Raw genomic sequence first — 24,554 nt, 5'->3', positions numbered from 1 at the left:
CCGTCTCTACTAAAAATACAAAAAATTAGCCGGTGTGGTGGTGCGCACCCATAATCCCAGCTACTCGGGAGTCTGAGGCAGGAGAATTGCTTGAACCCAGGAGGCAGAGGTTGTAGTAAGCCGAGATCGCGCCATTGCACTCCCGCCTGGGCGACAGAGTGAGACTCCATTTCAAAAAAAAAAAAGCATAACTGGGGCTGGGCCCGGTGACTCGCCCCTGTAATCCCAGCACTCTGGGAGGCTGAGGCAGGCGGATCACCTGAGGTCAGGAGTTCGAGACCAGCCTGGCCAAGATGGTGAAACCCTGTCTCTACTAAAAATACAAAAATAAGCCAGGCATGGTGGCAGGCGTCTGTAGTCCCAGCTACTCGTGAGGCTGAGGCAGGAGAATCACTTGAACCCAGGAGGCGGAGGTTGCAGTGGGCCGAGATGGCACCACTGCACTCCAGCCTGGGTGACAGAGCAAGACTCCATCTCAAAAAAAGAAAAGAAAAAGCATAAATGGAATCATACTCCATATATTTTTTTGAAATTTTATTTTTCACCTTACCATATGCTTTAGTGATCTTTTCATGGCAGCCTATACCAATCTAGCGTCTTTCTAATGGCTACATGGTATTTCGTTTTAGGACTGTCTTATAATTTATGTAACCATTTAGGATTAATTTACATAGTTTACAGTTCTTTTGGTATAACAAACAGTGCCTCTGCAAATTTATCTATTATCTATCTATCTATCTATCTATCTATCCATCTATCATCTTTCTATCTATCTAGCTAGCTAGCTATCTGAACAGGTGTGAGTATTTTGGTTAGATGAATCTTTAGATCTATAATTTATGTAATTGCTAGGTCAAAGAGGTATGCCTTGAAATTGTTGATAGATATTTGCATATTACCTTCCTGATAGTGTTTGGTAATTTACATTTCCACCAGCTGTACATGGCAGAACCCCTTCCCCTGCACCTTCTCCAACATTGGGTGTTTGAATCTTTAATGTTTTTCCTCATTATGGGTAAGGATGGGTAAAAATGATGAAATCTTGTTTTAGATTACATTTGGAGGATTCTTCCTACTTAAGTGATCCAGGTCCATTTCAAACCACTGTAGGAAGGATGGACTATTCAGTAAATCATGTTGGGATAGCTGCCTATCCACTGGGAAGAATTACAGCCAGGTAACAAGAATAAAAGGCAGGTGCATTCAAGATCAAAAATGTTTTTAAAAATAATAAATGTTGTGTAGGTATTGTGTAATTTTAAAAGTCTTATAAATTAGGAGGCTTTTTCCCGGTATGACATAACGTAGAAGTCATCAAAAAATGATGAGAAATTTGAGCACATAAAAAGAGATAACCTATGAAAAACATTACAATCAACAAAGTAAAAGGCCACTATCCTTCTACTTATATACCTGATATGGGGTTTGTAAGCCAATATTCAAAGAACTCCTGTAAGTCAAATAGGAACAAAGCAAGTATTGGGAGAAACACAAATGACTCTACACAATATGTAAATATTGTCTATCTCATTTTTAATCTGGGAGATTAATATGAAAATAATACAGAGTATGACGGTTAATTTTATATGTTGGCTTGGCCAAGCCACAGTGCCCAGATATTTGGTGAAACATTATTCTGGGTGTTGCTGTGAGGGTGTTTTTGGATGAGATTGACATTTACATTGGTGGACTCTGAGCAAAGCAGATTGCCCTCCAAAATGTGGGGGACTCCTCCAGTCACTGAAGGCCTGAACAGCACAAAAGGCTGACCTCCACATGCAAAAGAGAATTCTCCTGCACGCTGGATTCAGACTTTGTCTGCAGCAGTGGGTCTTCCTGGCTCACCAGCAGGCTCTCTTTAGACTCAACCACAACTTCTTCCTGAGCCTCGAGTCAGCCAGCTTACTCCGTCAGATTTTGGGCTCATCAAGCATTCACAATCACATGAGCCAATTCCTTAAATAAATCTCTTTATACACACACGCAGACATGCAGACACACACACACACACAAAAACACACACACAGAAACACACAGACACACACACGGAGACACACAGTAACACACAGACACACACATGGACACACACAGACATGCACACAGAAACACAGAGACACACACAGACACAGAGAGACATACACACACACACAGAGACACACAGACCCACAAAAACACACAGAGACACACAGAAACACATACAGACATGCATACAGAAACACACACACAGAGACACACATTAACACACAGAGCCACAAACATACATGCACACAGACACACACAGAGACATGCAGACACACACATGGAGACACATATACAGACACACACAAAAACACACACAGAGAAACACACACACAGACATGCACACAGAGACACACATAGAGACACAGACAGAGACACACATACAAAAACATATACAGAGACACACAGAGGTACACACACACAGAGACACACACAGAGACACACATACAAAAACATATACAGAGACACACAGAGGTACACACACACAGAGACACACACAGACATGCACAGAGACACACACACAGATACATACACAGACACACACACAGACACACACACCGCAGAGACACACATAGACACACACACAGACACATGCACAGAGACACAGACACACACACAGACACACATACACACACTCTATTGGTTCTGTTTCTCTGGAAATCCCAGACTAATACTTAAGTTTCTAAATTCTAAATATCATCTCAAAAAATTAAAATACGATATTTTCTCTTGTCAGCAGAGTTATGGGGTCTCTTACAGACTGTTGGGGAAGAAAGGGTTGACTCAGCTGGGGAAGGTGATTCATCGATATTTATCAAAGCTTTACATGTACATATCATTTAATTCAACAGTACGACTTGTAGGAAATGCACAGTGCACGTGCCTTTATGTAAAAGGATGTTTCTCATAGCATTATTTATAATGGTAGAAAATTAGAGATATTTAAAAAAAATCATTCATTCATTTATTCACCATCAAATGCCCAGTATGTGCTAGGCACGGTTTTAGGCACCCACTGGGTATATAGTGACGAAGAAAACTGACGTGGTGACTGCTGTCATGGGCTTCTCAGTCTAGTAGGAGTCATGTTAAACAAATGAACACACACATACAAACATCAAACCATGGGAGCGCAGTGTGAGATAATATCAGAAGGGGGCTACTTGATATTGGATGATCAGGGAAAGCCTCTCTAAGGCGTGACATTGGACAGAAACTTGGAAGAAGTGGGGAACCAGCCAGGTAAAGAGTGGAGGGCATGGTGCATGCAGACATTCAGAGCTTGGCCTGCTCAAGGGACAGAGAGAAGTCCAGGCCAGAAGAGCGATGTCAGTGACACTTCTCTGGGGATGGCCCCAGAGAAGCTTGGAGAGAGAGGCAGGGCCTCAAAGGCTGTGAGAAGGAGACCAGAATGGAAAGCCATTGAAAAGTTTTATTCAGGGCAATGACAGGATCCAATTTATATTCCTCATGAAACTGGCCTGATTGTCCCATAGATGCTTCTTTTGGATCAATGTAGAAATTCACCCTTCTTTTTTTTTTTTTTTTTAAGATGGAGTCTTTCTCTGTTGCCCAGGCTGGAGTGCAGTGGCACGATCTTGGCTCACTACAACCTCTGCTTCCCAGGTTCAAGCAATTCTCCTGCCTCAGTCTCCTGAGTAGCTGGGACTACAGGCACATGCCACCAAACCCGGCTAATTTTTTGTATTTTTAGTAGAGACAGGGTTTCACTGTGTTAGCCAGGATGGCCTTGATCTCCTGACCTCGTGATCTACCCACCTCGGGCTCCCAAAGTGCTGGGATTACAGGCATGAGCCTCTGTGCCTGGCCCCCTCCTGGTCTTAAAGTTTGAAGCCCGCATTTGTCTTATCTGAGTTCTTGCCACAGGAAATCAACGAATTGAAACTCACCAGATCACTGCATCCAGACAATGAGATGCCAGACCCCTCATCCCTCCTGATTTCCTTATCCCTCCCTAATTCCTTTGACCAACTCCTCTTCCTTACCTCTCCCTAACTCTGGTTTTCCCACATGTAGTTACATTTCTTCCCTGCTATATAACCCCCTGATTTTAGTTGACTAGGGAGATGGATTTGAGACTGATCCCCATTTTCCTTGGCTAAAGCACTCAATTAAAGCCTTCTTCCCAGGCAGTACTCATTGTCTTGGTGATTGGCTTTCTGTGCAGTGAGCAACGGGACCTAGACTGGAGCCCTGGCATTTCAGTAACAGATTTTGGTTCCCTACCTGGGAACACATTGCTTGTGGCTCAGCTGCTGCAGACTGGGACTTTCAGAAGCCCCCTGTACAGCTGTCTGACCTTGTTTTGGCTGAAGGTGGGTTTCCATCTTTTTCTCTTTGGCCCTGCTGCTGCCAGCCCCAAATGTATTGCTGATTGCCTAGGAAGAACAGCCTTTGAAATTTGACATCTGTGTCTGGATGGATGAGTGTCTTTTCTGGGTTCCAGACAGCAGGAAGGGCTCCTCTCAGTTTGGGAATTTTCTAATTTCCATTTGCAGGTTGAATAAGCCCAAATGATGGAGAGAGGAAAGCACCATGACTGTTTCAGTTTGGACACTCTTGGGGCTTGTTAGTATGAACTAAGCTCTGATTTTTAAAATCTTGCCCAAATTCCTATCTAAGGGGTCTAGAGAAGTCATGCTCTACAAACCATAAATTCTCATCAGATTTTTTGTTGTTGTTGTTGAGACAGTCTTACTCTATTGCCCAGGCTGGAGTGCAATGGTGCGATCTCAGCTCACTGCAACCTCTGCCTCCTGGGTTCAAGCAATTCTCCTGCCTCAGCCTCACGAGTAGCTGGAATTACAGGTGCCTGCCACTACGCCCTGCCAATTTTTGTATTTTTAGTAGAGACGGGGTTTCACCATAATGGCCAGGCTGGTCTCGAACTCCTGACCTCAGGTGATCTGCCTGCCTCAGCCTCCAAAAGTGCAGGGATTACAAGCGTGAGCCACCATGCCCAGCCCAGATGGGTTTTATTTAACTCTATATATTGTGACTTACTTTCCAATCTTACTCTGGTATAACATTACACGACAAAGAAGAAAGTCATAATATTTTACCCCAAAACATGTCTCTTTGCCATATTTTGAAATGGGCCTGCAAAGTTGTCCTTTGTGGGGGGGAAATGTGCATCTGTAAAGAATCTCTATCAACATAGCTAGATCTTTTTCTTTCAGGCCCTCCCAATCCTGAAGAGATTAACTAAGAGTCTAGCACCTTTTAAAGGTCTGAATAGGAAACATTTTTCAACTATTGTTTCTAAGGGCAGCCACTGTAAGACTTCAAAAGAACCTTGGTCTCCACAATCTCTTAACCTGAACATTTCCTTTCTATGATCCCAGGTCTTTAGACAAACTCAACCAATTGTCAACCAGAAAATGTTTAAATTTACCTATAGCCTGGAAGCCCCGCCCCGCTTTGAGTTGTATCGCCTTTCTGGGCCAAACAAATGTATATCTTAAATGTATTTGATTGATGTCTCATGCCTCCTTAAAATGTATAAAACCAAGCTGCACCCCAAGGACCTTGGGCACATGTTCTCAGGACCTCCTGGGGACTGTGTCATGGGCCATGGTCAGTCATATTTGGCTCAGAGTAAATCTCTTCAAATATTTTACAGAGTTGGACTCTTTTTGTTGACATTAGTAATTGTGTGTGTGCACAACTGCGTCTGGACATGTGAGTGATTTCTGGTGGGTACCAGATGGCTTCTCTTGATTTGGGAAACTCAGAAGATATTTCTGTTTGCAGATGGAACAAGATCAACTTTTGCACTCTGACAACCCACTGACCCCACCCGAACCCATGACTCATGACTCAACTGGTTCTGTGGTTCCCACCCAGAGGCAGACTCAGTGCACGAGGACCATTTTCCACACCCCTACAGTTTTACCCCCAACCAATTAGCGGAACCCACTCCCTAGGCTTCTGCCCACCAAAGGTTTGGTTTGGCCTTTAAAAACCAACTGAGAGAGGAAGGCACCCCAGCTGTTTTAGTTTGGACACACTTGGGGCTTGTTTGTTGCTGTAGCAGTTGAATTGCTTTTGATAATTGTTTGTTTATGTGTGTGTGTGTCAATATAGTTGTGAGAAACCAGAATTTGATCAATGGATATTCTTTTGCAATGCTCTGGCCGCTCCATGGGTCTCATTTTGCTGTTGAATGGGAAAGTGGGATGGAGTTCCATGTATCCAGGTTTTTATGTTGCTGTTCAAAGCCGGGTTGGGCTATAATTGCATGAAGGATTTTTCTTGCCCACTGCACAGAAAAAAACAATTCACTGAGACCATGATACTGCAGTAGAGAAAGAATTTAATTAACACAGAGCTAGCCAAACAGAAAGACTGGAGTTATTACTCAAATCAGTCTCCCTGAGGATTCAGAAGCTAGGGTTTTTATGGATTATTTGGTGGCAGAGGTCTAGGAGATGGGTGCTGCTGATTAGTTGGGGATAAAACTGTAAGGGTGTAGAAAATTGTTCTTGTGCACTGAGTCTGCCTCTGGGTGGGATCCACAGGACCAGTTGAGTCATGAGTCATGGGTTCAGGTGGGGTCAGTTGGTTGCCAGAGTGCCAAAGTCTGAAAAACATCTCAAAAGACCAATCAGGTTCTACAATAGCGATGTTGTCTATAGGAGCAATCGGTGAAGTCACGAATCTTGTGATCTCTGGCCACAAACTCCTGAGCAGTAAGAGATTATTGAAACTATGCCTACATTTTAACAGAATCCAGGCCCCTCCCATAATCCTAATGTTGTGGCCTTTCATTAGTTTTATAAACGTGGCTTCAGTCACTGAGCAAGGAGGGTATAGTTTTAGGGAAAGATTGTTATCATCCTTGCTTCAAAGTTAAACTATAAATTCCTCCAATGGTTAGCTTGGCTTATGCCCAGGAATAATGAGGACAGCCAGCCTGTAAGGCTAGAAGCAAGACGGAGTCAGTCATTCTAGACTTCTCTCACTGTCATCATCTTTGCAAAGGTGGTTTCAAGGCCTTATTAGTACATGATGTTCTTCTGTGGTACTGTTTGGCCTCAGTGTTCTTTGGAGTCTAGGGAGGTTGGGCCTTTAAAAATCAAACTATAGCCTGGGCGTGGTGGCTCATGCTTGTAATCCCAGCACTCTGGGAGGCTGAGGTGGGCAGATCACTTGAGGTCAGGAATTTGAGACCAGCCTGGCCAACATGGTGAAACCCTGTCTCTATTACAAATACAAAAATTAGCTGGATGTGGTGGTAGGCGCCTGTAATCCCAGCTACTTGGGAGGCTAAAGCATGAGAATTGTTTGAATCTGGGAGGTGGAGGTTTCAGTGAGCTGAGATCATGCCACCGCACTTCAGCCTGGGCAACAAAGTGAGACTCCATCTCAATAAATAAATAAATAAAAATAAAACTATAGGTCAGGCACAGTGGTGCATGCCTATAATCTCAGCGTTTTGAGAGGCCAAAGCAGGAGGATAACTTGAGCTTAGGAGTTTGCAGCCAGGCTAGACGACATAGGAAGATCCTTTCTGTACAAAAAAATTAAAATATTAGCCGGGCAAGGTGGCATGCGCTTGTAGTCCCAGATATACAGGAGGCTGAGGTGGGAGGACAGCTTGAGCTTGGGAGGTCAGGGCTGCAGTGGGCTGTGGCTGTGATTGCACTACTGCACTCCAGCCTGGGCAGCAGAGCAAGACCCTGTCTCAAAAAATAAAAATAAAATAAAAATAAAACTATCATAGAAAGTGCTTTACTCAAAATTTTGGTTCATAGCCTTCAATGAATTACCTATCAGGGAAAACAAAGTTTACCTGTGTGAGTATGTTTATAAACTGGTGAATTCGTATTGCTATCTCATGGCAAGAATCCCTAGGAAAAGCTATTGGATCTTTTCAAGTACATATGTTCCTGGATGTTATATGTTGTTTTTGCAGGGTACCAAAATTGGCCAGTAAATAAAGGAGCACTCATAAATTAAGTGTATGGGTCCAAGCATTTTTCAAGTTTACGTGACTTAGGTAAATGTTTAATAAATAAGCTGGCTTTAAGATAATCGGTAAAATAAAAATAGAAATGTCTTCTGAATTGTCAGCATACATTTTTGTCTGGGTTTTATCTTTGTCTCTGCTAGATATTTTAAGGTGTCAGAGTTTGGCACAAAAGATTATAAGATTGTAAATCTAGCCAAGAACAAAATGATCTTTGTGTGATTTTTTGATAGGTAAGACTAATTTAATGTTGATGGTTTAAAAAAAGCAGAGGAATCTTCTGAGTTACGGGTGAAAATACCCATGTGTTTAACTTGAAATTTCTTACTTAGGTGAACACCTGATATTCACAGGTTATAAAAATGGTTAATGAAGAAATAATGACTAGCTTTGTTTAATATCCCAATTTTCATTAGTAAGCTGGATAAATTGCTAAAAATGAATGAAATGTAAATGGGATAAATGCAGTAGGGAAATTTTTCATGTAATTTAAAATCTTGAAATTATATTGGGTGTTTATTGGATGTCTGGGACATTTCCAATTCAGAAAGGGTTATGATGTAGGCAAACATGTTTTTAAAAATTGTAGAATTGTCTTGCCAATGCTAACATCTGTTAGGCAGTTCAGGATTTCTTGCTTCCTAGGTTTTCACTAAAATTTAAGATTACTAAGAATAAGAATTCTAGTTAACATATAATTCTGTATGTAAAATGTGCCAAAGAAGATGCGTTCTTATTGAGAATAAGAAAAATTTTGTCTAATTCAGAAGTTATCTAGAGGTTGATTCACATTATGGGCTTGGAAAGGTTATTTATGAAACAAGGTAGAAAGCAAAGGGGAGAGAGATGTGAAGACAGTTATGGATATAAAGATGTGTTTTTGGTAAGGAAGGTTATAAAGAAAATACTTTTGTAGGAGAAAGGATCTTGCATTGTAAATTTCTGTCCTAAAGTAAAATGAGGGGTTATTTAAAATATAAAAAATTTAGGACAGGTGGGGCCCAGTGACTCATGCCTGTAATTCCAGCACTTTGGGAGGCTGAGGCAGGCAGATCACCTGAGGTCAGGAGTTTGAGACCAGCCTGGCCAACATGGTGAAACCCCATCTGTACTAAAAATACAAAAATTAGCTGGGCGAAGTGGCACACACCTGCAATGTCAGCTCTTTGGGAGGCTGAGGCAGGAGAATTGCTTGAATCCGGGAGGCAGAGATTGCAGTGAGCCAAGATCGTGCCACTGCATTCCAGCCTGGGCAACAGAGCAAGACTCTGTCTCAATAAATAAATAAATAAATAAATAAATAAATAAATAAATAAAATTAGGACACAACAGGAAGTCCAAGCATGTCATAGATGGTCTATGTAAGTCATACATAGTTTTTTATTTTTTTCTGTTTCTCTGAGTGTCTGTGTTCATGAACATACAGAAAAAACAGGAAGTTGAAAAAGTTTAGTTAATAAGATATTTTTGACTGGGTGCAGTGGCTCATGCCTGTAATCCCAGCAATTTGGGAGGCTGAGGCAAGTGGATCACCTGAGGTCAGGAGTTCAAGGCCAGCCTGGCCACATGGTAAAAACCCATCTCTACTAAAAATACAAAAATTAGCAGGGCGTGATGGTGGGCACCTGTAGTCCCAGCTACTTTAGGGAGGCTGAGGCAGGAGAATCGCTTGAACCTGGGAGGCAGAGGTTGCAGTGAGCCAAGATCATGCTGCTGCACTCCAGCCTGGATGATAGAGCAAGACTCTGTCTCAAAAAAATAAAATAAAATAAAAATAAAATATTATTTAAAACATGGTGGAAAATTACAGAAATTTGACTAGTTAACATTGTTCATAGTTAAAGCTCTTAGTTGTGATGAAGTTAAAATAAGAAATATTGTGAAGAAATACATTGACAGTTTGGCAATTGTTTTTAATGTAGTTAAGCATGAAGCCAGATTTAGCATGCAGCCCAATTTCACATAAATGCTTGCATTGGTTTGTTTCACTCTGTATTTGCTATTTTGCATAGACGGTACTAGCACTAAGGGACTTACTGGTCATGTGCCTCAGGTGAATTTCTTTTTCTTTTTGTTTTTTAGAGACACAGTTTCACTCTGTCACCCAGGCTGGAGTGCAGTGGCATGATCTTGGCTCACTGCTACCTCTGCCTCCTGGGTTCAAGTGATTCTCCTGCCTCAGCCTCCGGAGTAGCTGGGATTATAGGTGCACACCACCATGCCCAGCTAATTTTTATATTTTTAGTGGAGATGGGGTTTTGCCATGTTGGCCAGGCTGGTCTCAAACTCCTGGCTTCAAGTGATCTGCCCTCCTCAGCCTCCCAAAGTGCTGGGATTACAAGTGTGAGCCACTACACCCGGCCTCAAGTTAATTTCTTAATTGCATAGAATGTATAGTGGTGTTGGTGGATTTAAAGACATTAATTTGTGTACCAGGAACAAAATATCCATGGTGTTTTTGTTTGTTTGTTTATAGGCTCTGGGTAACACTGTAGCTTCCAAGGTGAAGTAAATAGGAGGTCGAGTGTGGTGGCTCATGCTTGTAATTACAGTACTTTTGGAGGCTGAGATGGGAGGATCAGTTGAGCCTAAGAGTTTGAGATCAGCCTCTGCAACATAGTGACATCCTGTCTCTACAAAAAATTTAAAAATTAGCCAGGCATGGTGGCATGGATGAAGCTCAGTTACATTGTGCTGAATGAAAGAAGTCAGCTAGCCGGGTGCGGTGGCTCATGCCTGTAATCCCAGCACTTTGGGAGGCCGAGGTGGGCATATCACCTGAGGTCAGGAGTTTGAGACCAGCCTGGCCAACATGGTGAAACCCTGTCTCTACTAAAAATACAAAAATTAGCCAGGCATGATGGCGCATGCCTATAATTCCAGTTACTCGGGAGGCTGAGGCAGAAGAATTGCTTGAACCCGGGAGGCAGAGGTTGCAGTGAGCTGAGATCGCACCATTGCACTCCTGCCTGGGCACTGCAGTGAGATTCTGTCTCAAAAAAAAAATAAATAAATAAATAAAATAAAAAGAAGCCAGCTCAAAAGGTTACACACTGTAGGATTCTGTTTATGTGACATTCTTTTTTTTTTTTTTCTCATTAAACTTTTTTAATGGGTCTCAAAATTCTGTGACAAATTTTTGGTCAAGTTGCTTCCATTAAAAAGCACTGATTTTAAACACTAATAAATTAAAACTGCCACATGCAAAAGAGAAAACCAAAGTGGTCCACAAAACATTCTCCTTTCCTTCTGAAAGTTTTACTATGCATTGTTATCATTAACCAATCTTTTACTATTAAACTTAAATGGCCAACTGAAACAAACAGTTCTAAGACCATTCTTCCACCACTGCTTAATACCAGGGTGGCAGGTATTAGGGATAATATTCATTTAGCCTTCTGAGCTTTCTGGGGATACTTGGTGACCTTGCCAGCTCCAGCTGCCTTCTTGTCCGCTGCTTTGATGACACCCACTGCAACTGTCTGTCTCATATCACAAGCAGCAAAGCAACCCAGAGGTGGATAGTCTGAGAAGCTCTCAACACACATGGGCTTACCAGGAACCATATCAATGATGGCAACATCACCAGATTTCAAGAATTTAGGGCCGTCTTCCAGCTTTTTACCAGAAGAGCGATCAATCTTTTCCTTCAGCTCAGCAAACTTGCATGCAATGTGAGCCATGTGGCAATCTAGTACAGGGGCATAGCCAGCACTGACTTGGCCTGGATGGTTCAGGATAGATCACCTGAGCAGTGAGTCCACCTGCTTCCATTGGTGGGTCATTTTTGCAGTTACCAGCATTGTTACTACAATGAATATCCTTGATAGACACATTCTTGACGTGGAAGCCCACATTGTCCCCAGAAAAAGCTTCACTCAAAGCTTCATGGTGTATTTCGACAGATTTTACTTCAGTTGTAGTGTTGACTGGAGCAAAGGTGATCACCACACCAGGTTTGAGAACAACAGTCTCCACTTGGCCATCAGGAACAGTACCAATACCACCAATTTTGTAGACATCCTGGAGAAGCAGGGCTTGTCAGTTGGACGAGTTGGTGGTAGGATGCAGTCCAGAGCCTCAAGCAGTGTGGTTCCACTGGCATTGCCATCCTTACGGGTGACTTTCCATCCCTTGAACCAAGACATGTTAGCACTTGGCTCCAGCATGTTGTCACTATTCCAACCAGAAATTGGCACAAATGCTACTGTGTCAGGGTTGTAGCCAGTTTTCTTAATGTAGTGCTGACTTCCTTAATGATTTCCTCATATCTCTTCTGGTTGTAGGGTGGCTCAATAAAATCCATTTTGTTAACACCAGTGATTAGTTATTTCACACCCAATGTGTAAGCCAGAAGGGCATGCTCTCAGGTCTGCCAATTCTTGGAGATACCAGCTTCAAATTCACCAACACCAGCAGCAACAACCATGACAGCACAGTCAGCCTGAGATGTCCCTGTAAAGATGTTTGTGATGAAGTCTCTGTGTCCTGGGATATACCAGGACGAGTCACAGACAAAACTCCTCAGACACCGGATTAAAGAAGGAAGAAGTTTTTATTCGGCCGGGAGCGTCGGCAGACTCGTGTCTTAAGAGCCAAACTCCCCAAAAAAGAAATTCCTAGCCCTTTTAAGGGCTTACAACTCTAAGGGGTCCATGTGAAAGGGTCATAATAGATCAAGTAAGCATGAGGAACGTGACTGGGGGCTACATACATTAGCTAACAGAACAAAAAGTTTTACAGTGCTTTCTCATACAATGTCTGGAATTTACAGATAACACCAGTAGTTTTGGTCAGGGGTTAATATTATTATTATTATTTTAACCACCAGGGCCAGGTGGTGGCGCCAAAGTCGTCTAGCTATTTATCTTACTTCTGTTTCTTTCCAACTTTTTGCTTTCTCCCTTTTCTCCTGTCTTATAAACTAGGGAAAAGGGAAGGTTGGGTAGAAGCTGGGAAGGACAACAGGAGAAGTGGTGGTCTCATTCCTTAGGGGCATTAATGATAGTCATTCAGTACTTGCTGGTCTCAAATTTCCACAAGGAGGTATCAATGGTGATACCACATTCACGCTCAGCTTTCAGTTTATCCAAGACCCAGGCTTACTTGAAGGAGCCCTTTCCCATCTCAGCAGCCTTCTTCTCAAATTTCTTAATGCTTCTTTTGTTGATGCCACCACATTTGTAGATCAGATGGCCAGTAGAGGTGGACTTGCCCGAATCTATGTGTCCAATGACGACAATGTTGATATGAGTCTTCTCCTTTCCCATTTTGGCTTTTAGGGGTAGTTTCCATGACACCTGTGTTCTGTTGGCAAACCTGTTGCGAAAAGCTATGTGACATTCTTGAGAAGATAAAACCCTAATGATAGCAGATCTGTGTTTCGTAGTGGCTAGGGGTGAAGGGAAGATGTGACTATCGTTGCTCTTTATCTTGATTTTGTTGGTGGTTACGGGAATCTCTCTGTCTGTTTGATTCACAGAACTGTACACCTTTTCCTGAAAACATTCATTTTATTGTATGATCATTTTAAAAATTAAAAAAAGAATCAAATCTCTAAAAAAAGAAAGAATGGGCTGGGCATGGTGGCTCATGCCTGTAATCCCAGCAATTTGGGAGGCTGAGGCTGGCAGATTGCTTTAGCCCAGGAGTTCAAGACCAGCCTGGACAACATGGCGAAGCCCCATCTCTAGTAAAAATACAAAAGTTAGCCAGGCATAGTGGTGCATGCCTGTAATCACAGCTACTCAGGAGGCTGAGGCAGGAAAATCACTTGAAACAGGAGGTGGAGGTTGCAGTGAGCTGAGATTGTGCCACTGCCCTCCAGCCTGGGTGACAGAGTGACTCTGTTTAAAAAAAAAAAAAAGGAATGAATGAATGAATTAATGAATGACATCTGGGTTTCTGATGTGGGCAGACCGTGGGTGGTATTGCCATTTATAGAGGTGGAGTAGGCTGGGTGGTGGGGCCAGATTAGGAAGACGAAGTAAGGAGTTAGGTTTGGTCTTGAAAGTCTAGAAGTTGAGATGTCTCTCTATACAGTTGGATACACAAGGGTCTGGTGCTGGAGATGTGGGAGTCATGAATGTTAACAGCCATTGTGATGGATCAGAATGCCTGCAGACAGGAGAGAGAAAACGAACAAAGGCAGGCAGGGTCCGAGCCTGAGGAACACCTGCCTTCAGTGCCAGTTGGGAGGGGGAGTTGGGAGGAGAAGGAAGGAGAGCCAGCATCAGTCCTCGGAGCTTCCCTCCCTGCCTTGCCTGTGGCCTCCAAGATCTTTTTGTGGATGAGGGTGACAGCTTTCAGAGAACAGCTGTAGGGGCAGGGAGGGACTGCAAAATAAGAACGAGGGATGAGGAAGAACGTCTTCCGACGTTCTTGTCAACTGCCTGTCTTGGGTTCTGAGTAAAAGTATGAGCCGTGCTTACGTGCAGAATCACCCTTCCTCATGCTCCTTCCCCTTCCCTCCCGACCTCTGAGCCCTCCTCTGCCTCCACTGCTGCAGAGGTCACAGGCTGGAAACCTAGAAAGCAGTCCACAACCCTCAGGCCTGATTCACTTTCCCCACATAGATACTTAAACATTTTGAATTTGTTATCAGTTTTTAAAAAATGTAAGATTTCAAAAACAGCAATAACAATTGGATTTTCAGCTTGGAAAATTGGAAGGTATGACAGAGCTGCCCCCACAGCCCCACGTGGTGACAGGAGGTGAAATGAACCATTGCACTGTCCAGTTGCCGCCCTTTCCACCACGCCCTGCAGATCTCCAGCACCAAGATAAAAGCTGGTTGCCACGTATCATTTGTTTGCACATGGTTTCTACACTTTTATGTAACCTGGGTTATCATCCAGCAGTCACAGCCTCTGCAGAGCAGCCCAGCAAAAGCAGAGACTTGCTTGGCTGGAGGAAACTTAGCAAGATTGATATTAGGTACACAAACACTACAAGCCAGGAGGTGAGGTGACACCATTTTTTAAAAACAACATTATTGAGGCTTCATTGACACACCATAAAATGCACCCACTGGACGGAGAGAGTTCAATAAGTTTTGACTTCTTGTGTGACCCTCACCGCAATCAAGTGATCTAACATTTCCATCACCTGAAAATGTCCCTCTGATATCTCCCCAGTCAACACCCTCCTCTCTCCCATCCCCAGCCCCTGGCAACTACTGGTCTGCTTTTTGTCAGAGGCTACATTGTGAATCAAAAGGTTAGCTGGAAAAGCTGTAAGCAGAAGGGTTCACTGCAGAGTGAACAAACAGACCAGCAAGTGTGGGCCAGGGAAGAAGTCTGCAGGCCTGCAACGGCTGGGGATGCCTGGCAGTGCTCCTGCAAGTCATTGGATTGTTCACCAAAGGAGACACAAACAAGGAGTTATTTTTATGGAGGCTTTAAGAGAGCATTCTAGACTGTTTAAAAAAAAGATGAGAGTAATGCTCTAAGCATAGAGAACCACTGGAAATTATCAAGGCTAGGTGCACTGGCTCATCCCTGTCACGCCAGCACTTTGGGAGGCCAAGGTGGGAGGATCGCTTGAGCCCAGGAGTTCCAGACCAGTCTGGGCCACATAGCGAGACCCCATCTCTACAGTTGTTTTTTTTTAATTAGCCAGGCATGGTGGCATGCACCTATAGTCCCAGCTACTTGGGAGGCTGAGGCGGGAGGATTGCTTGAGCCTGAGAAGTTGAGGCTGCAGTCAGCCATGATTGCATAACTGCACTCCAGCCTGGGTGACAGAGCCAGACCCTGTCACAGAAAAAAAAAAAAAAAGAAACAAACAAAAAAAAAAAGGGGAGGGGAGGGAAAAGGGAATCATCTAATTGTGTGTGTTAATTTTAAGTAGTAAATTAGGCATCCAAGACCGCATATCCCCATCTTCATGTGGGCATTGTGTGTGTTCGAGTGACTCCACAGGCACAAGGACTGGGTAGCTGTCCTGTGCCCAAGAACACTGAACAGAGACAAGTACTTTTCCACAGGATAACATCGCTCATGGTCCACATCAAGAAAGAGAGGTCTTTCAGCCCTCTCTTGTTTCCATGGCATCCAAGAGCCCTTAGTAAGTATGAGAATTTTTTTTTTTTTGAAACAGTCTTGCTCTGTTGCCCAGGCTGGAAGGCAGTGGCATGATCTCGGCTCACTGCAACCTCCATCTCTTGGGTTCAAGCAATTCTCCTGCCTCAGCCTCCCGAGTAGCTGGGATTACAGGCGTGTGCCACCACACCCAGCTAATTTTTGTATTTTTAGTAGAGACAGGTTTTTGCCATGTTGGCCAGGCTGGTCTCGATCTCCTGACCTCAGGTGATCTGCTCAAGTATGAGAATTTTTATTAATAAAAGTGCAGGCTTGCAATTAAGATTGTCAGTCAGATGAACATTTTACCTTAAAAAGGTCCCATCTAGCACGTGTGTTTTTTTGTCTTGGAAAGCAATGTTCGTGCAGCCCCAGCCAGTCAGCTCTCAAAAGCCTCCTTCTGAATGAGGAGAGTCCAGACATCTTGGTGCTAGAGCTAGTGTCTAGAACTGTAAGACATCTCCTGAGTTCAGCTGTAACACATAAGGCAAATGCTAACATCACATAGCTCCTATAAGGCAAATAGGCAGAGTTTAGAAACTCCAGGAACCTAAAATATTTTAACGTGAGAGAAGATGTCAATGGGTAGGTTCTAGTAGGATATAAGCTGATCTATTGTGTTAAGCTGCAAGTTAGAGGGTATCTGGCCAATAGTGAGTCAACAAAAGGAACATTTACTACAGTGACTTTGGAGGTTGGTGATCCCACCTCAACAGGGTCAAGGATGCAGGCCCTTTACATCCTGCTGCTCTGCTGTCCTTAGCTTGTTTGCTTTCTTCCTCAAGTTTGTAACCTCATGGCCCCAGTATGGCTGCTGTAGCTCCAAGTATCACATCCTTCCATAGAAAGTTCCAGATTAGAAGTAGGAGAGAAGCTCCTTACGCATCTATTTTTTTAATGAGATAGAGAAAAATCTTTCCCAGAGGCCCCCAGCAGACTTATTTCTCTTTGTTGGCTGGAATTGGGTCACACTTCCATCTTAGGACCAGTCACCAGTAAAGGCGGTCAACAGCATCATGATTAGTGCCAATCACAATTTGACCCTTGAGACTGGGGGATCTGCAACAGGGGATGATTGATTGGGTTATCTCACTATACTCTTCTTTTAATTTTAATTTTAATTTTCTTTGAGAAAGTGTCTCACTTTATCACTCAGGCTGGAGTGCAGTGGCCTGATCATGGCTCACTGCAGCCTCAACCTCCCAAAGTTCAGGTGATCCTCCTACCTCAGCCCCCCAAGTAGCTGGGACTACAGGTATGCACCACCACACTCCTCTAATTTTTGTATTTTTAGTAGAGACAGGGTTTAGCCATGTTGCCCAAGCTGGTCTGGAACTCCTGGGCTCAAGCTATCCACCTGCCTCAGACTCCCAAAGTGCTGGCATTATGGGCATGAGCCACCATATCCAGCCACTATATTCTTCTAAATCCATTAAAAGCACCCTCTCCTCAAAAAATATTTCCGTATCCCATTTCCTCTTTCGCAATATTTTCTCTCCGCTAGCTCCACCCTGGCTCCCATGGGAGGTGAGCTCTGCCCTTCCCCACTTCTACCAGTGTTGATCAGCTTTTTTCTTCTTCTTCTTCTTCTTTTTTTTTTTTTTTTTTTTTTTTGAGATGGAGTTTTCTCTCTTGTTGCCCAGGCTGGAGAGCAGTGCTGCAATCTCAGCTCACTGTAACCTTGCAACCTCACAACCTCTGCTTACCAGGTTCAAGCGATTCTCCTGCCTCAGCCTCCTGAGTAGCTGGGATTACAGGCACACGCCACCACGCCTGGCTAATTTTTGTATTTTTAGTAGAGACGGGGTTTCACCATGCTGGTCAGGCTGGTCTTGAGCTTCTGACCTCAGGTGATCTGCCTGCCTCAGCCTCCCAAAGTGCTGGGATTACAGGTGTGAGCCACCGCACCCAGCCACGTTGATCAGCTTTCATTCCTTCTATCCCATCTTTTCTCTGGAATGTGATCCCAGCAACATTTTCCCAGAACACAGGCTGCTGCTTTGATATTTTGATTTGCCTCCATAAGAATGGCTTTTCAGAACTGGCCTCAAAGGAAAGTCAGAAGGCTTCCCACAGATGTTAATGAAGTTTTGGGAACCACAACCACCAGTATCTCTTGGGGACTTTTTACTGTTGTTTTCTAAACCAGAAGAGTCATGTCCTCAGAGAGGAAGGTCAAAAGTTGAGCACCTTCTCACACTATTCTCCCCCAATAAAAACCTCTGTCTCCCACTTGTAATTCCCAGAAACGGTGGTCTCACTTTTCTTCCAGGTGTCTTTGAGCTTTTATCGATGCTCAGCTTCATTTTTTTGGAAGAGTCCCGCAACTTATTTTGTAGACTCCCAGGCTTCTTGCTCTCCTTGTCTGGTCTTTGTTTCCCTTCTGATGTAGGGCAGATGAGCCCTAAATAGGGGTTTAGCCTGGGAAGGTTCTTGGCTTTGCCCAGAACCCAGAATTTATTTATTTAATTTTTAAATTTTTTTTTTTTTTGAGATGGTGTGTCACTCTGTCACCCAGACTGGAGCGCAGTGGTGTAATTTTAGCTCACTACAACCTCCGCCTCCTGGGTTCAAGCAATTCTCCTGCCTCAGCCTCCTGAGTAGCTGGGATTACACGTGCGGGCCACTACGCCTGGCTAAATTTTGTATTTTTTAGTAGGGACTGGGTTTCACCAAGTTGCCCAGGCTGGTCTCGAACTCCTGATCACAAATGATCTGCCTGCCTCAGCCTCCCAAAGTGCTGGGATTACAGGTGTGAGCCACTGCACCCAGCTCACCCAGGAAAGAATGTAAAGGCTACCCAGTGGTAGAAGAAAGTGGCTTTATTAAAGTGATGGTGGTATAGTTCTGGCAGTGCAACAGCTCTGTGACTGCCCCTGCAGAGCAGGGCTACCCCATAGCAATGTGCTAAGAGTAGCCGCTTAGGGCAGTTTTGCATTCATATTTATATCTATTTTTAGTTACATGCAGATTAAGGGGCGGTTAATGCCCAAAGTTTTAGAAAAAGGGTGGTAATTACCAGCTGTTGCCATGACCATGGTAAACTGACAGGGGACACTGGTGGGCATGTCCTATGCGAAGTCGCTTAAGCTCCGTCCTTGTTTCCCTGTTTTAGCTAGTCCTCAATTTGGTCCAGTGTCTGAGCCCCACCTCCAAAGTCAAGTCCAGCCTCCTACCTCCCTTCCACCTCCGCCGGCCCTGACCAGGTCTATGTCTGCCCCCTCCCAGCTGAACCCAGTTGAAGCCGGCTGACGGATCCTGTTTTGCAGCACAGCTTCCCATGCCCCACCAGGCATATTCACAGCCTGAGAGGCCACTTACTGCACTCTCTAGTGGATACATGTTTAACTCATAAAAAGGCACTGGCATCCTGTCTCCCAGTGGGGAATTCCTGCTCTCCCTCCTGTCTGCCACTGCCACTGCTTTACTGAGTAGTCTGAGCTTACTGGGCTCAAGCCTGCATTGGTCTCACTGCCTTCCATGGGATGGATTGAACCATCTTTGTCAGTTTCTTAGGTGGCTTCCAAAGGTTTCTGGTCACGCTTGGTGATTTATACATTTCTTTCTTTTCTTTTCTTTTCCTTTCTTTCTCTCTTTCTTTCTCTCTCTTTCCCTTCCTTCCTTCCTTTCTTTATTCTTTCCTCTCTTTCCTTTTTCTTTTTTTTCTTTCAGGATCTTGCTCTGTTACCCAGGCTGGAGTGCAGTGGTACAATCACGGCTCACTGTAGCCTCAACCTCCTGGGCTCAAGCGATCTTCCCGCACTCTTGGTGATTTACTCTTTTCTTTTCTTCCTTTCCTTTCCTTTCTTTCCTCTTTCTTTCTTTCTTTCTTTCTTTCCTTTTCTTTCTTTCTCTCTTTCTTTCTTCCTTTCTTCTTTCCTTTTTTTTTTTTTCAGGGTCTTGCTCTGTTACCCAGGCTGGAGCGCAGTGGTACAACCACGGCTCACTGTAGCCTCGACCTCCTGGGTTCAAGCGATCTTCCTGCCTCAGCCTCATGAGCAGCTGGGACTATGGGCACGTGCCACTATGCCCGACTAACTTTTTTTTCTTAGATTACGGAGTCTTGCTTCAAGCAATCCTCCCACTTCAGCCTCTCAAGGCACTGAGATTACAGGCGTGAGTCATCGCACCCAACCAACACTGGGTGATTTAAAATTTCTTGTTTCCTCTCACTCCCCTGTAAGCTGAGACTTGACCTATGGCCTCAGGAAGCTGTAGCCGAGATGGGTTGAATCTTCCCTTCCTCTTGTCCTTCTGGGTTGACCTGCCCTTGGTTTCGGTGAAGGAGGATCTCTCCTTCTAAAAAAGTTTCTCTTGTAAACCTTTAAAAACTTGTTTTGCTAATTAACAAAAGGATATTGCTAAGAAACCTTGTTCTCAAAAGTCAAAGATAGTCGGAAACTTAGCTGCATGAGATCATGAGTAAGAAAGGAACATATACTTCTGCTTAGAGGATCAGAGTCTCTGACACAGAGATGCAACCTTGATTTTCAACCCACCAGAGCTTCAGATAAGGAGTTTTCCAATACAGAGTTCTACCTTTATCTTTGCTTGGTATTTTCCAGAGAAACAGGACCTTGAGTAGTCTTCCTGGCCTCCATCTAACACTGGCCCCTTTCCACACATCCCTGCTTTGTGTTGAGCCCATCACACACCTCTTCATCTAAATTCACGCTACCCTTAGCTCAAATTCGATGATAACTGGGTCTCTTCTCTTGTACGAGACCTCACACTTCTTCCAGAGTGTGATCTCCATTCCTGCAGCAAGGTCCTCAGCCTAATTTTGTTGGGCTACAGTTCTGTGAGACAGGCTCTATCAGTATATTAGATGGGACCATTTCTGCAGCTCAGACATTCTCAGCAGCAGCAATGTTGATCCCAAATAGGTGAAAACTAGTTCTTGGGGAACAACAACAACAAAAAATCTCACAATGGTTTGTGGCTTTCTTTTCCTTCTTTTCTTTCTTTCTTTCCTTCCTTCTTTCTTTCTCTCTCTCTCTCTTTCCTTCTTTCTCTTTCTTTCTTTCTCTCTTTCCTTCCTTCTTTCTTTTCTTTTCTTTCTTTCCTTCCTTCCTTCCTTCCTTCCTTCCTTCCTTCCTTCCTTCCTTCCTTCTGTTTTTTGAGACAGAGTCTCACTCTGTCACCCAGGCTGGAGTGCAGTGGTGTAATCTCGGCTCACTGCAACCTCTGCCTCCTGGCCTCAAGCGATTGTCCTGCCTCAGCCTCCCAAGAAGCTGGGTTTACAGGTGCATGCTGCCATATGCGGCTAATATTTGTACTTTTAGTAGAGACAAAGTTTCACCATGTTGGCCAGGCTGGTCTCAAACTCCTGACCTCAAGTGATTCTCTTGCCTCGGCATCCCAAAGTGCTGGGATTATAGGCATGAGCCACTGCGCCCAGCCGGTTTCTGTCTTTCTAAAGGGCCACAACACATAAACTGACAGTGTGTTGGTTGCACTGAAATTGCATAAGCAGGCAGAGGAATGTGCTGTGTAGGAAAGATGTATATCCAAAGAGGCTTCTGAAGGGGACAAGGATGTAAAAAGTTGAAGAGATCCTGCATTAGCTAAGATCGAGGAGCATCGGGTGCCCACTGTGAGTCACCTGCCCAATCATTGACTCCAAGTATCGTAATTTATACTTTTCAAGAAGTCTTCTTTACTGGGGAGAGGATGCACTCACACAGATACTCACTGTGCTTTGCATTTAGTTCTGTTCCTTATCACAGCCTGTTTGCATTTGTCCTGCTCAGACAGCCTCATCTGACTGGGCCAGGTGACCACAGGTGACACACAGATGGAGAACAGCAAAGTGGCTTAGGGGCACGGGTGTCAGAGTCAACTGACGGCAGCTTCTGGTCCCACTTCAATCGCCCACCAGCTATGGGATCTCGGGTAGGAGATGTCACCTCTCTGGGCCACTCCCTCATCTGAAACTGGGGATAATGCTGGTACCTCTCACAGGGCTATTGAGAGATAGAAGGAGATGATGTGTCAGGCCAAGTCCTTTAGACAGGGCAGCTGTTATTTTCATCCCTGCAAGCCAGATCCTCTCCCAGCATCCAGGCATCCTGGTGTTTGGCCCTTTTCCTCCAGAGTCTGGTGTTTTCTCCTTCCATCCACCAGTCCCACCCGGCCCAAGCACACCACCAGAACAAAACAGGAGAAGAACGAAACACTGTTCTCTTTTGCTTGCTTCCACATTTATTTGGGTAATTTTTCTTCTGTCATTGTTCATAAATGTCTCTGATGATCCACATTTATTGAGCAATGGGAACTTTCTGGAAAAGGCACTGTGGGAGCAGAATGCGGCCTCATCCCTGGAGCCCTGTCTCCCCCACTCCTGACTCGCTGGCTGGGAGCAGCTCTGAGGATGGGGTTCTCCCCTCTCCTGCCCCTGCCACTCACTGGGCAGCCCCCTCAGACCCTGGGCACTGCTCTTAGCTCCTCTGCCTCCCTCAAGAAAACACAGGAGCTGCCTGATGCTGTGAGGACCTCATTGTTCTCCAGAGCAGCCTCTCACCCTGACCCCTTCCCAGAGCCCAATCCATAGTGTGTGGGTGGATGGGGATGGAGGTGAGATCGAGAGCTGGGCTTTAGCGTGCATACCCTTAGGGAGGCTAGATGTCTACTCTGCCCCCAAGCCCCATCGGGCCCCAGCTCGCCACTCCAAGTCCCTCCTGGCGTGAGCGAGGAAGCGCCCTGAGGATGACACGCCAGCTACACCCTCCTCCCCCGGAGGACCTAGCTTTCAGCACAGGCCACCTGGCCACCAGTTCCACAGCCCTGTGAGTGTTCACTGGTCTTTCTTTCAGCTGGTCGGTCCGCTCTCTGCTCCTCCCCTCCCTTCTGCTCCTTCAGCTCCACGCTGCCCTCCTGCTGCCACTGGCCCCAGAGCCCACACAGCCTCCTCAGCAGCTCATGAAAGTCGGCTTGGAACCCGGAGGAGGAGAAGTAGTAGACAAAGGGGTCGACACAGGAGTTCAGGGTGCTGAGAAGCGTCACGTAGATCCTCCACGCCGGGCTTTCACCGCAGATATAGCCCACGACATGGGACACATTGTAGGGCCCAAAGCAGACAAGGAAGTTGAGCAGCGTGGCCGCCACCAGCCCCGCCACCCTCCTCTGCCGGCGGTGGCTGCCCCCTCTGCCGAGGATCCACACCAGGCGGCTGTAGCAGTAGCTGGTGATGATCAGCGGGACCACAAAGAGGACCACAGCCATCTCCAGCCGCACGGGCAGGAGGATGGCTAGCTGGTCCTTCCGGAACTCCAGGTAGCAGGTCCCATTGGTGCCCTGGCTGTGGGAGATGTCCCCTGAGAATTCTATGACGTAGACCACGCTGCAGTGAGCAGAGGCCAACAGCCAGCAGGCCACACTCACCAGACCTGCCTGCCCCAGCCTCGGCCGGGTCTTGTACCACAGTGGGTGGGCCACACTCAGGAAGCGTTCAATGCTCACAGCTGCCAGGAAGAGGGCGATGAGATAGATGGTGGTGAAGAAGATGAATCCGGAGAGTGGGCAGAGGATGAAGGGCAGGGGCCAGCGCATGCCATTGGCTGCCTCCACCATGCGGAAAGGCAGGAACAGCAGCAGGAGCAGGTCCGAGGCGGTCAGGTTGAGCAGGAGCACGTCCACGGCCACCGGGCGGCGCCGCAGCTTGCCCACGAAGACCACCAGGGCCAGCAGGTTGAGGGGGAGCCCCACCAGGAAAGTGAGAAGGTACACCGAGAAGACGAACCAGTGATTGCCGGAGAAGTAGGACTGGTCGGGGCCTGTATTCATGGTGGTGGCCACTGGTGAGAGAGAGTAACATGGAGTTGGTAGTGGGGGCCCTAACGGCCTCTGGCCAGCAGCACCTCCCCTAAAAGGGCACGAGGTCACTACGCCCACCCCTCTTGTCTCTGGGTGCCTTCCAGGCGGGGTCAGCCTGCCTGTCTTCCTGAGCATGCCCTGTCCCCTCTCCCTTACCCAGCAGAGAAGCACCAAGGTGCTCCTCCACCCAGCCCCTCGGGCCCAGGCTCACCTGCTTCTTTGAGATCCCAAATGGTCTGCCACCCAGCACCTTGCTGTCTCTCCAGACCTAGTGCAGTTGGCTATTCATCCGGCAGAACTGATAAAGACCTGGCCGTGCCCATGACATCACTCACTGTTGAACAGTGGCACAAAGATGCCTTGAGCTCCGTTGCCAGGGCTGGTCAGTATGCAAAAAGGGGAACAAATTCCACAACTGCGTGCCTCCCTCCTTGCGCAGCCTCAGCTGGGATGCTCCAAACAGGCCCCAGCTGCCGTCTTCTTCCCCTCCCCTCTCTTCCACTTGAATTTTGTCTGATTCTCTAGAATGGCACTTATCCAGTTTGCCTTTTAAGGGCACAAAGCATGAGCCAGTGACAGAGACTGGACTCCGTGAGGTCTGTTCCTTCCTGACTTTGTGATGTGGGGGAAGTGATGTGTCTCTTCTT

The 24,554-nt window shown here is 45.5% G+C and overlaps 2 pseudogenes; both read right to left on the bottom strand.

Moving 5' to 3' along the window:
* Positions 1-11,378: 11,378 nt before the first annotated feature.
* Positions 11,379-13,315, bottom strand: LOC745052 (putative elongation factor 1-alpha-like 3; annotated as a pseudogene).
* An 8,948-nt stretch (positions 13,316-22,263) lies between these two features.
* On the bottom strand, positions 22,264-23,885 carry LOC745022 (G protein-coupled receptor 42 pseudogene; annotated as a pseudogene).
* Positions 23,886-24,554: the final 669 nt, after the last annotated feature.

This window comes from Pan troglodytes, chromosome 20 (assembly GCF_028858775.2).
Source record: "Pan troglodytes isolate AG18354 chromosome 20, NHGRI_mPanTro3-v2.0_pri, whole genome shotgun sequence".
Classification (NCBI taxonomy): domain Eukaryota; kingdom Metazoa; phylum Chordata; class Mammalia; order Primates; family Hominidae; genus Pan; species Pan troglodytes.
Note: the sequence above shows the minus strand (reverse complement) of the source record. Positions and strands in the feature narration are given on the sequence as shown.